The sequence below is a fragment of the Anser anser genome, assembly GCF_964211835.1.
Source record: "Anser anser genome assembly, chromosome: 7".
Taxonomy (NCBI): domain Eukaryota; kingdom Metazoa; phylum Chordata; class Aves; order Anseriformes; family Anatidae; genus Anser; species Anser anser.
Genome location: NC_139727.1, coordinates 12,038,179 through 12,051,589, shown reverse-complemented (window position 1 = coordinate 12,051,589; position 13,411 = coordinate 12,038,179). Strand labels below are relative to the sequence as shown.

The 13,411-nt window shown below is 40.4% G+C and overlaps 1 protein-coding gene across 6 annotated transcripts in view; it reads left to right on the top strand.

Moving 5' to 3' along the window:
- LOC310902580 (uncharacterized protein) overlaps positions 1-13,411 on the top strand; it is a 522,528-nt gene that overhangs the window by 462,494 nt on the left and 46,623 nt on the right. The window lies entirely within an intron of this gene.

Genomic DNA, 13,411 nt, shown 5'->3' with positions numbered 1-13,411 from the left:
GTGACCAAGGCACAGTGGGTACCATGCTCACGATTAGAGCAGGGAGCAGTGACCTACTTGCTTCCCCGCCTTGCTAATCACACCTCACGTGTGCTGTGACAGCTTCAGTACCTGACGGACACGGCGCTGTTCTCTTACAACTATTTTAGATTACCCTGAATCATATTCCGTCCCAGCCCTGGGGAATATTAATCACCATTTTATTACATTCGGCTGGAGAAGTTGGAATTCATTATTGTAATTTTTAACTACACATTATGGAATAACAATGAGATTGAACTAACATACACTTATTAATTAACATTAATGATAACTAGGAGGAGAGAGAAGCAGTCTGCCAGCTGTAGATTTTTCCATACGATGCTGAACAAAGTAGCATAGAGCCATCTGAAGAAAAGCATTCAAAATTATTTTTCAGCAGTTTCAAAGCAGAAGTCCTTTTACTGTGAAACACAGGTCAGACTGCATTAGACTGGAATTTAATTTAATGTAGCGCCTACTACTCCTTTAGTTTCCCAAAGCACAAGCAGGCATCTTGTGCTAATCTGTAACTTGTTTGCGACGAGCCAGATCTGGGCTTGCCGGAAGCTCACCCAGCTCCACTGTGGGCACTGATATTGTGAGGCTGATTTACACCAGCCGGGGTTTGGTCCACAGCCAGAGGTGTGTTCATAAAACAGCAAAGCAAGAGAAATATTTAAAAAGAAAATGGGAAGGCTAGCCAGTTGATCCCACTTATTCCTATTACTTTTTTTGTGCCTGCTTGATCCAACACCCACAGAGTTTAATAAGTTTTGGCTCAGATCCCACGTGAACAATAAGATCCTCAATTTTTGCCCTGAAGGACATTAGCAAAGGCACAAATGAGAATTCATTTAATGTCTCATCCACTACAAGACACTTCTATAAATGAAGGTGTATTGCAGGTACAGAAAAGCATGTGGACAAACATGTATCATGATGTGCTCAGAGGGGAAAAGTGGAAATATAATATTTTTCTAAAGCTATTTCTTGTTTACCCATTTGATAATTTACTGGCATTTTACACTCCAAGTACGAAGCACGTTTGAGGACAAGAAGTTGATCTTCTACCCAAGCACTTGTCTGAAGTACTTGCAGAACTGTCTGTGGGCTCGCTGTCTTTGCAGACCCTCACTAACAGAGATCAGGAGTTGAATGAGGTGTTATTCCCTGACACTATAATTATTTCTTTTTCTTCTGCCTTTTCCCAAGCAGGACAGCAGCTGCATGTCTGTATGTCGGGTGCCATTGGCATATACAGTCCCAGGGGTCAGACTTTAAAGAACCTCATACGTTTTGTCACTGAATGAAGGGCTCACGCCTCACAACACTGTGCTCCAATATTAATATAAATCCCGTAGCCACTGCAGATAAATTGCTTGTGCGTTCTTTTTCCCATTATAAGTATCAGTTTAGTTTGCGTAACAGCTTCTGCAAAGTCTGCCCTTGACCTCTGCTGCTATTCATATCTAAATCAAATGCCTTCCGTTTATTGTCTGCACACTTTATTTCTTGACCAGGCGTTGTGATCGTAAATGTTTTATAGAAAAAAAAGTTAGTTATGCTTAGGGATTTTGCATAAAATTTGCTTTGTTATAGACTTCTTTTTTATTGTGTACTTGACAATCTTCTTTGAACTGTGCTTCAGTTTGAACTTTCTTGTTTGAACAATGAGAATATTATTTCATCTTACACTGTCTGTATTGTTTATTTACATTGAAAGATTTTGGAAATGGGGATTGCTTTTTTATGGTGCTTTTTACTAACAGTGTTATGGTCATTCATTTTCTACACTAAAACATTTTAAAAGATTTAACTTTTTTTATTAAAACTGATATTTTAAATCAGTCTTTTCCCTTTCATGCATGTAATATCTGTGTTTGAAACTACTGACTTTTGAGCAGAGTTACTATTTCCAAATTTGTTTTTAAAGCAGTTTCTGTGTTGTTAATTTCTTAAGCATTAAAAGTCAAAAAGACAATGAATATATTTGAACCATATTGGCTGTTGTTTCGGTACTGATGGCTGCTGCTATCATGTAAGGAGATAGGGAGAGGAGCAAAACTTTGGTTTTTCACTCCAGAATTCACAGAATGGCAAACGATAAAAGAAAGTGAAATTGAATGGCTTTGGCAAATTTTATTAGGACCTGAACAGCATATCTTTGACAAGCATCTCAGACAAATGTGGTCCCCTGGACTGCATAAAATGAGCTGTTTGAGACTACCTCAAGCCAAGTCAATGTAAAGGCACTGCTGCCAATCCTTCCCAGGAGGGCTGTGTGTGGCTGGGGCATAGCAATAACCTGTTCAATGGCAGACAATTTCCCCACTGCCTGGGTTCACACTCGTTTATGGAGTCAGCTGAGAGAAGGAAAACGATTCCATATTTCCTGTCACTCTGTAGATGCGGGAGACAAAACATAGAGATGGTAGGGACTCGCCTTCAGCACTGCCCGCTCCACTCTGGAGCAGTAAAAGTGAAGTCGATCTGTGCCTGCTCTCAGAAATGACCCCTCATTCCAGCACAGCTGCCAGAAGAGGGCTTCGTTTCCCAAACACAGAACAGAGGTGTCACATATGCTGTCGGCTTGTCTTTTATTGCAGTCAGCTGCTTAATGATGCTGTCTCCAGCTTTCCAAGGGAGTCCTGTTAGCACCTATTCCTCAGCAAACTGGAAAAGTCGACTGACTCTCCAGCATTTCGGCTGGAGGTTTTAGAAGTACTGATTACTTCAGCCTTTCCTTTGTCAAAATGTCTGTGCATTCAGACAAAAATATGCAGCACTAGATCTATGGCACTGTTAGCTCTCCAGGGAAACGGGAAGGGAAGGAATCTCCTGTGGGAATTCTCCATGAGCAGGCAACAGCAACACATCAGCTATTTTAGCTCCTTCTTTGCAGATGGTTTGACAATCTGTTACAAGCTGTCCCCCGGCATGCAGTCTTCCCTCTCTGCTTTTCTTCAAGTGACAATATCTCCAGGTATCTAGCTCCAAAAAACATTCCCCTTCGATCCCACTGATACCTTCTGTATGATGAGCTTTCCGCAGATATCCACTGATCAGCAGGATGACTCTGGATCCTATTATAATCTGCCAGGTAGAAATAGATAAATCAATTAGCCCGGGCTCAGCTTGTTTCATCATTGTGACAGCTTCCCATGAGCCTGCATTCATCAGGTTCCCTCAAAACAGCCAGCCCCCACATCCATCTGACAGCTACATTTCCATGACGGAACTCCAGGTTAATACATCCCTAATCTTTATTTAATTACTCATTAATAATCCAGGTCCTGATCCCTTCACCTCCTTCCCCTCCCTCCCTTTTCCTTTTTTTTTTTTTTAATTGATTAGCGAATGTTTGCTGGGAAACTGGTCTGATGGCTAAAATTGTTGCCACGAGTGTTTTGGCATGAACTTCATGGCAATTTTGTTAATCAGAATAAAATAAGCACCTAAGTATCTTTTGCTTCTTATTAAAGGACACCGGGTACATCCAGTTATATATAGCAACAGGTTTCTGTCTGACAGAGGCGGCAGCACGATTACTGTGCTGTGGTACATGCTGCGGCAGCCATTCTGGCAATCACATCAAACATGGGAATAAGCACTCCTCTCTGCACACCCTGCCTTGTGAGTTACCCATCCTGACAATGCAGGTTTCTTTATCTTTTCAGGTCCACTGGTGTAAATCAGGAGTAAAAATAGACCAAGGGAAAACAGGTAGAAAGAAGGAAGGCTCAGACATTCTTATACACCATAACTGTCATATTTCTGAGATACCCCCACTTTGTCTGCAAAGGAAGTGTTACTGGACAGTGAGACATTCTGTTGTGTTGTATTTAAACTGATTCCAATTCTAATTTTATAATTTTCAATGTTTTTTGTCAAAATGTCTATCAGAGGGAGAAACCTGAGAGAAACAGAAGCTGAGGTAAAGCAGGCTGAAAGCAGTAATTGTTGCACTGTAATTTGTTGAACAATCAAATCACACTAAGCTTGTATTTTCCTTTCTAAATACTGGATCTGCTCAGGTTAGGACTGCATTATAGTGTAAATATCTGTCAGGTTTCTGTGCATCCAACTGAGCTCTCCTGTGCTGATGACCAGCAGGCTCACCTGCGGCCTTGCACTGAGATATGTAGCAGCTTTAGCCCTGTTGGGGTCGGTTCTTAAATAAGTGTTTCAGTTCTTCAGCTCGCTCTTGATCTCATTCAAGTCAAAGTCATGAGCCCCTTTCTGCCTCCTTTTCTATTATGCAAGTCACTGAAGTTCCTTTTCCATCTTCAGATCGCTTTGTTGAAGAGTTTAAAAAACTGATTTCATTTTAGTTTTTGTGTTATTTACAGATTGAAAATTGGGAGAAGTCTGATCTGGTCGCTGGAGCAGTTGCTGTGGCTTTTTGCTAGAAGCCTGTATTTAGCAGGGGCAGGTGTTCCCGGGCAAGCTTTAATCCTGCAGGTAACAATAGTCGTAAAGCCACAGTGACTTCAATTGCTTCAGTTACAGCTAAGTATCCATGGTCTTTTCTCAGCTCTGCAGCTTTCTGTGGCTGCAAATCTATTAATAATGATGACATTAGATCTTTGCACTGGGCCAGCCTGGAAGTATATCAAACCAAGATATCTTACCTCCTACAGTAGGAAGCAGTGGACATCTAAGGCAGGGCGATATTTCCAAGGTATGTTCTCCAAACCTCCTGTGAATTGCAGCTTAAATCTTGAGACATATATAGTGCCTTCGTGGAGAGAAATCTCAGTGGATTATTCTTCTAGTATTTTTTTCAGTTACTTTTTGAACTCGCATAAACTTCTAACATCTCCAGCATCCTGTGGTAATGAGCTCCACAGTTTTAATTGCATTTTGTGTGAAGTGTCTTTTTTTCTCTTATGCTTTTTAAAATCTGTCATCTGTTCATTTCATTTAATTCCCCTTAATCCTTGCATTTGAAGAAATATGAATAATTGTCCTCTGTGCACTTTCCATTGCTCCATTGATTTTATAGACCTCATATCATGTCTTCTTCATTTATCTCTACTCCAAATGGAGAAGTCTTAATCTCCTTAGCCCTTCCTCATGTAGGAACAGTTCCTTACCCTTCTAAGCTTTCTATCTTAGCTAACTACGTTAATAGAGATTGCAATACGTCTAAACCATTGACAGATTTTTTTTTTATACTGACTGTACTGTTAGAAAGCTGTAGAAGCTCTATGGTAAATATTTGTCTTTGAAGACTTCTTAGTAGCCAACATCTGTTAAATTTTCTGCAGAGCGAGAGGCAGAAGTAGTGCTCCCAACCTCCAGCCACTGCAGAAACATCCTTCATCCCCCGGAATCCTGAACTTCCTGGAGCAGAAAGGGGAAGGGATGGGTTTATGAGCAGTGCGGCAGGGAAAGAGCATGACAGTAAGTCACACAGAGAAACTGCAGCATATAACAGCTTTAAAGTAGATAAGCAGAAATGGATAAAAAGCAAAAGTTAACTTTCCCTGTTGATCTGAGTGGGAGATCGAGTCTCCCATATCTTTATGGGGCACTTTTTTTTCCTCATAGTTTGAGGGATGGATAAGTTTTATCAGCCTAGTACTGACAATACTGTGTTGTTGCCTTTGAGATGTTGCTGTCCATATTTGATCACCATGGCTTGAACTTCTCCTTCCTGGCTCTCCAGGTGTCTACCAGGACACTCCAGTGCTAATACAAAGCACCAAAAACAACTACAGTCCTGGTCCTCTCTTTAAGAGACCCCAGGAGTTGTATGAGGAGAGCACGTAGTGATTAAAGCCACTGCACTTATTTTCACTTGTGAGCTGAGTTGGAATATTCAATTTAAATCTCAGAAACAGGCAGTTAGAAGCTGCCAGTCTAATTGATTCAGTCCTCAGATTGGTTCCCCTTTCATTTCCAGGCAAGGGTTTGGATTGATTTTTATTTTTAAATCCAGATCGCTGTGTCTGCCCTGTTATGAATTACAAAAAAACTTTCCTTTCTCCATCTTTGGCAGAGACTACAACTACAGACCCTTGAAATTAGATTAATTTCTGCTAAGACAAAACAAAAATCTATTTTATCTGTAACATCTATTTCAGAGCTTGGCTTTCTGAACACCACTGCAACGTGGCATTATCACTTTAAACCCTCTGTGCCAACCCTTGGCGTCAGTGCCATAGATTTACTCCACCTCATGTCAAGTCTGATTAACAACAGGATTAGATGGATGGGTTTGGTGCTGTGGCTGGTTAGTTCATGTCACTGTATCTCCAGCATTATCGATGTACTTGTCGTGGTGAGCAGTTGTATCCTGGTGGGTGTAGGGATGCTGTTGATGTGGGTAGGGTTTTGCTGCGGTACTTAGACCTTCTGTCTGAGAGCATCACCAGTTGTTGCTGCCTTCTTCCACTATCCTATAGCTTACTTGGGATATGTCTATAAAAGTCTTTTGCCTTTTGACTTCCATAGTTCATGATTGGATGTATAGCTCTGCCCTGGATATGTGTTTGTTTATTTTCAGCATCATATGTGTGTTGAAAGTATAATTTCCTTTCTACCTGTTTCGCAGTGATGCAGATAGAATAACAGCTAACACTGTTAATAAGCCCTTTCTACTATAGGGACAGGTTGTTCTCTTCTTCCTCATGCTGGAGAGTAGCTCGCTCATGCTGGCGGTCCTTATGGTTTTCTGGGACTGGAAGGCACAAGTAGACAGTGTAATGCAAACTAGCATGGAGACAGCAAAGGCCCAGCCAGAGGTGGCCTTGGTCTTCAGCCAAATTAATTACCTTCCTATTTTACATTTCACTAGCCTTTCTGCTCACCTTCAGGTTAAGCTGACACAACCTGTGAGAAAATAAAATAAAAATAAAAACCAGGAAATAAAGCCACAGTGTGAAGTTGTCAGAAAACTCAGTCATGTGGCTCTGTAGGAGATTCCCACACCTGACTGACGACAGACAGCTATCAGAAGGAAAATCAATGTATTTGATTTTTTTTTTCGTTTTTGTTTTTTCTTTTTATATGACTGGATCTGTGGCATACAGGCAGGAAAGCTGAGCAGAAAGGTAGCAAGCCAAACTAAATTATTTCTGGAAGAAAACTAATTCCCTTTGAACAAATGAAAATACTCTTTTTAGTACTCTCTCTCTGGAAGTGCTGCTCGCTCAGGTTAAGATACTGTTGTACATTGGGGTTTTACTAAAGTTTAAGATAACAAAAAATTAAGAAAGGGTGGACCAGTGTACATAACATGGAAATAAACAGTTCTGTCTGCATGAAACTTTGCCTATGTTAAAATATCACAACAGGAGGAAGATTTTGCATAGCTGAAGAAAATCTTAGCAAATTTGGAGTTGGACCTGTTTGCATTTCACTCCCAGTACACAATTCATATTCATAAACATCAACTTCTGGAGTCTCATTCATGTTCTTTCCATGTTCCAGGGTATGGAGGGTGGCTTGCAGAGATATCTGAGGTGGCTAACAGAGAACAGAAGAAATCTCTGGTGCCTCTCACATGGTTCTTGTTTTGCGTGGGACTTTTGCGATGTAAGAATTAATTGGATGGCAGCAAAAAGTTTCTATGAATATGTTATTACTTGCTGAATTCAACACTGCATCCAAGTAGTCTATTTCAAAAATATTTACTAAATAGCGAGCTATATTCAGAGCAAGTTCCAAAGAATTTAACTGCATTGAAATGTGAATGAGACGAACATGTTGAAGTTGGGTCCATTCTTGGATCTGTTAAACAGCTCTTTTGTTAAGCATAGCAGAAGACAATTTGCATTAGTGAAATGAAAAATAGAGAAATTAATCAAAGACCATGTATTCTGGATTATGTTCTACCACCTCAGCTCATGATGGATTTGTTGTTGACAATAATGCAAAATTAGCATGCACAACAATTCCATCTCCCTGAAACAGATCCATGAAGGGTCTGAGCAGGAGCAGCTGTCATGGAAGAATCTGTTGCAAATCAGAAGGATATAATTACTGTGACACTGTTTGAGAAGAGATGGACTTCAAAGATGCACATCAATCAAGAAACACTGGAGGTTAATACAATGTCTCGGGAAAAGCCCGAGTGAATCTTAGACAACATAATGCCATGAAGATGGATTTATAATTTCAGGGCTTTATATCTCCATGAATGTTATTTTTGTAATATTGATAAAATACAGTGGAAAGCTGAAATCAAAATGGTTCCTTTAGATACACTATTATCAAAAGGTCTCTGCTTCTCTTTTTTTCTTACCTTGACAGCTCTACTTCCCTCAGGCCTTGTAAATCTCTCTTCTTGCTAGACAAAAGTGCCGTGCTGAAAATAAATAAGTAAACACATATCATTGCCACCCAGAAGTTCAAACACTCCCTAATTATCATTCCTTTTAAGCCACTGACACCACTCCATATTTTACCTACACACACCTATGGATCAAATCCTGATCTGAGGCTTGCTTTGATCAGCAACGCAGCAGCTCATGTTCTGTGCTCTGCTCTCACTGACTGAAACATTTAGGAGAGAGAAAAAAGAAAAAAATATTCAAAAATAAGTTTCCAAAGAGAGCTCAGAGAAGAGCACATGCCCGGTGAAAGGAGAGTAGAAGGATCAGAGTATAATCTCAAAGCTCTAGTTGCAGCACAGGCAGTGTCACTGAGGTTTCCAAGGACTTGCCGAAGGTTTGTGCTCTACTCATGTGTTGGTCACCTCTACAGTAAGCCAGATCACTGTCACTACTGTGACTGATGGTATTTGTTGATTTCAAATAGAAGCTGTTAATGTTGTAGCTGAGCACAGCTGCCAGGTTATATGTGCGCCTGTGGTGCTCAGCAGTGGGGACGTGCACGTCCGCCTGCAGCTGTACGGAAAAGCCCAACGCTATGGTGACCTTGCCCATAACAAGCACAAGAGTCACTTTTCACCACGGCTGCTCATGCGGTCCGTGGCACCAGGGGGTGGCTACAGCAGCAGCTTTGTACCGAAGGCAAAGGGTTTGAATACCCTCAGGAAGTGTGACAGCAGGCAGGTGCCTTGGAGAGGACATTCAGCTTTTCAGTGGGTGGGATAAGGCCTGTTCTATGGCAGGAACACAGCCCAAGAAAAGCATTCCTGGACATTTTTGTCAGAGTGAGGGGAGGAACAACATCCTCAGATCTTAGTACAAAAAGGGTTGTTAGGAAGCAATGCAAAAAGCTGTTGTCATCTTCTTCTAGTGAAACAAGTCCTACAAGGCACTCCAGTGAAGCTCTCTTCCCAACTGCATTTTTCTCACATCCTCACAACAGGGTTCAGAAGACATTGAGTGGTGACCTCTCCAGCAGCTTGGCCGGCATCCTTTAGACATAAATCATTTCATCAGTAAATTGTGTGAACATGTGATTTCTTTAAAATCCATAGCACTGCAAGCCTATGGAACAGGGAACATTAAGGAGACAGTTAATAAGACAGAATCTGCAATGAGACAAGGAGAAAGTACCCGGTGTTTTGCAAGATGGGAAGAAGCTAAAATAGTTAAAGCCACTCGTTGGCTTTGGGTGCATCTCCTTGGCTTGGTGTCTCATCAGCTTAATGTGGAGTAGGCCCACCAAAGCCACAGGAAAACAGCAGCAGTTACGATAATCCAAATATAAGCAAGGAAACAACACACTGCAAGAAGGATTGCCAGTTATACTTAAAAATATCTGGTTTTAACCTTACAGTGAAAAGATTTTTTTTTCTTCTCATTTTCCTGCTATATTTTTCAGTTACCACAATTTCTTAATGTCAGACCTCATAACAGGAGAGGTAGTGGACATGATGAGGATAAATGAAGCCAATAATTTCAGGGAAAGGAAAAAAAACTCACACAGATTAGTCATATATTCCAAAGCAGCCAAGAATTGTCTGCAGGAAGATAAAGAGGGAATAGAATATTAATAACTCAAAAGTTATAAATAGGGTGCAGGTGTCCTGTTTAAATAAAGATTAAAACATTTGGAGTCAAATTATGTGCCTTGGTAGAAATGTGTGCACTTTAAAGCTTTTTGGTCCAAGCTATTGGAAAATGAATATAATTCCGAATTCTGGAAAATATAAAATAGCCTTCTTGTTTTGTTTTACCAAACCTATTAGAGTGACTCCCTCAGGACATTTGCTTCATAGGCTTTCAAGCACTGAAGTTAAATTAAGACAAAGTAAGCCTGTAGTATATGATATGCCATTTAGCTGGTGACACATAGATATCCAGTCAAACTTCACTCATATTGTTCCTTCTTCAGACAAACCTGAACTGCCTTCAGCTCTTACACATATGTAATGTGTATTTCAGCTGGTGATGCATCTTTCATACAATGTAAGTTGAAGTCTGCAGCAAGGTTGCTTTCTTTGATCTAACCAAAATTCCTTGGTTTGTCTACAGAAGCCTTACAGGCTTTCACAGGCTTTTCCCATTCTGCTTCGCCCACTCCAGGAATATCACTGTGTAATGGCTGGTGCAAGATCTCCTGTCTAGATCCATCCCCAGACCATTAGTTACCTGCAGTGCATTGCCCACAGGTCCTCCCAGCTCTGCTTGTGGCCGCTGGAGGCTAAACAGCTGAAACTGAGGCTGATTGGAAGATTAGAGCATGGGCTGCAGCATTACATGCTTGACTTGTTACCTAAAGGCTTAAAAAGGATCAGAGGCAATACAACTCTGGTTTGTTTCGTAGAGGAGGCGTATTTCTCAGGCAGCAGTGAGACTTCTCTTGCTCCTGCTAACGGCATTGGATGCACAGAGGCTGCAGGAGTGGGAACGGTCTGTCCTCTTGTCTCTCTAGGCAAAACAGCTCCCTTTTATACCTGTAGTTTTATGATGTGCATGTTTCATATCCTTCTAACGCAGCACCAGGCCCTCTGCTCCCTGCTTCCCTCCTTCATCCCATCCAGCATGCAGCAGCTCCACGTATGAACTTACTGATGATTTGATATAGTAGCACACAGCATGCTCATGCGGAGGCCCCTAAGTAGCACCTTGTGGTTGGTCAGAGCTTTAAGGACCAGTTCAGAAGCATGTTAAACTGTTTTTAATTCAGGGAAGTGTCTAACAGGTATTTCACTCTTAACTGCAGTGGGATTTTGCCCAGTGCTTAAAGGTAAGCACCAGCTGAACTACTCTTCTGAACAGAGGCTTCACCCAGGGGTCTGGCATAAAGTTAATTTTCTTTGTGGCTGCTTGTTTTTAATTTACTATTTTTATGTTAGGGATAAAATCAATTGCATTATATGTATGTATATACATATATATTTATACATGCTTTTAACCACATAGCCGAGTCTTTTGCTTTTCTATATTTTTGGGAAGTTAGTTATGTAGTAAAATACATTTAAAAGTAAATGTGACCCTCTGTTAGCCAGGCAATCTTCTAATAAAAAAACAAATTATCTCCTACTGAGTATCACACCAATCCAGTTGCTTTCTCTAGGAATATTGACATGATAATCTAATCTTGATTTGATGTAAAAGAAAGAAATATTTTTAAATACTGACAAATATCCTTTTCAAATTATATTTGTTAGGAAAGAAGATGATTTAGTTCTAAAAAGCCTTATCCCATATGAAAAATAGAGTAGGCTGCACTGAAGTTTGAAACACTAAAATCTATATTAAGGAAATTGTTATAGAAACCATAGTAAAACATTGATTTTAAGTGCAAATAAGCATTTCTGCCATTTGAATGCAGATATATGTTCATACTTAGTGCCCAGCCGATGCTAATCGTCTAACCTAGTGTATTCTGAAATTACACAGGCATTCTGAGTTTTTTCTCCCCCCGAGACTGAAAATTTAACTGTAACAAAGACTTATTTGGCTTGAAACAAAATACTTAGGAGTGCCTTACTCTTCATTAATCACCTGTTCTCTAAACCAGTTATTCTTTGCGTTCTTTCTGTTATGAAGCCTTCCAAAATAGAATTCCAGATTGCTCAACATTCAGAGAAGAGTTAGTGTTATATATCACCAGTGTCACCATTTATGTTCAGATACAGTGGGAATATATTTAGCATTAAGAAGAATAAGCATCATGAAGTTAAAATACAATGTTGTGTAATTTTAAAAATTATCATTCTTGAAATTCAGGATATAAACAGTGCATGAGGAGAGATTTCAAGATGTAAAACACCTGAATCTCATCCATTGTGGGATTTTGGGGACTTCACAGACATCCTTCTTCCTTCTCTCCTATCCCCTGGAAGAAGGATGCAGTAACAGTTGACAAGCGTAATATGTACCTGACAAGGCAGAGTGAAACGTGTAGTGACTGTCCTTCTGTAGCTCAGGGAAGTCCTGATTCTCTGTTTGCTGATATTAGCCCTTTGTCAGAAAACTGTGACTTCAACTCCAGGAATTCAGCTAGAGATGGCATTGTAGAAGAGGTGAAAAGTCTCAGGTTTGAAAACAAATGGACAGGGAGATCTTTAAATATATGATATAGGTCTAATAAAAATATTATTTTATACAAAGACTTTACAAACAATATGGCAACAGAAGTTTTAACAGGGAACATTTAAGGGGGAAAGGAGCAACGTGTACTGCGTGATGGGTAGCTACATACTTATAATGCTCCCTAGCAGCTCTCTTCTGTGTCTGTGCAGCTCTCATGTTATAAGTTCAAAGATTGATTAATCACCTGCTCAGATGCACCATAAAGTTTTAGAGTTTTTCCCTTGGTAGAAGTCTGGAACATTTGGGGGGGGGGGGGGGGGGAGAGGCAATTTACAAACAAGGCCAAGGGAACCTGAATAGATGTTATGATTTAAAACCAAGCATTTACTGATAAAAGCTGCCTACTCTCTTTCAAGTACTTTGATCACGGAGGATTGAGGGGGCTGACTGCAGCATGCCCTCCCTTACTGCCTTCCCTCAACCGGGGCACAGCAGTCCTGCGAGCCACTGCGTGTTTCTTGGCATGACGTGTGATTTCAGAATGTGGTAGTTTATTAAATGATGCACTTTGATATTTAAAAGTTCTTCTGAAAGATTAAAAAAAAAGGAAACGCAAAAGAGGAAAACCTCCTCAGCTGGTGTAAAATGGTGTAGTTCCCCTGATTTCATTAGAACAATGCTAATTCAGGCCAAGCAAAACAGCTGAGGGAAGATACTTCAAGGAAGGTATACAGATCTATGTGCTTGAGTTCAGGACATGCCTCTGTTCTGAAGGCCAGCATCTGTACCTTGGTCATAATCTTACTTCTTCATCCTCTTGTTCAGTGGGACTCTTAAGTGAGAAGTCTAATTTTAAGTGCACCCCTGACATTTTCTCCCTTGGCAATAATTTGACATATTCCACATCTTATTACTTATGAAACCTGACATCATGTCAGTCTTCCAGCGTGAACTTTCAGCCACTTCAGTCTTCTTCCTACTTAATTACA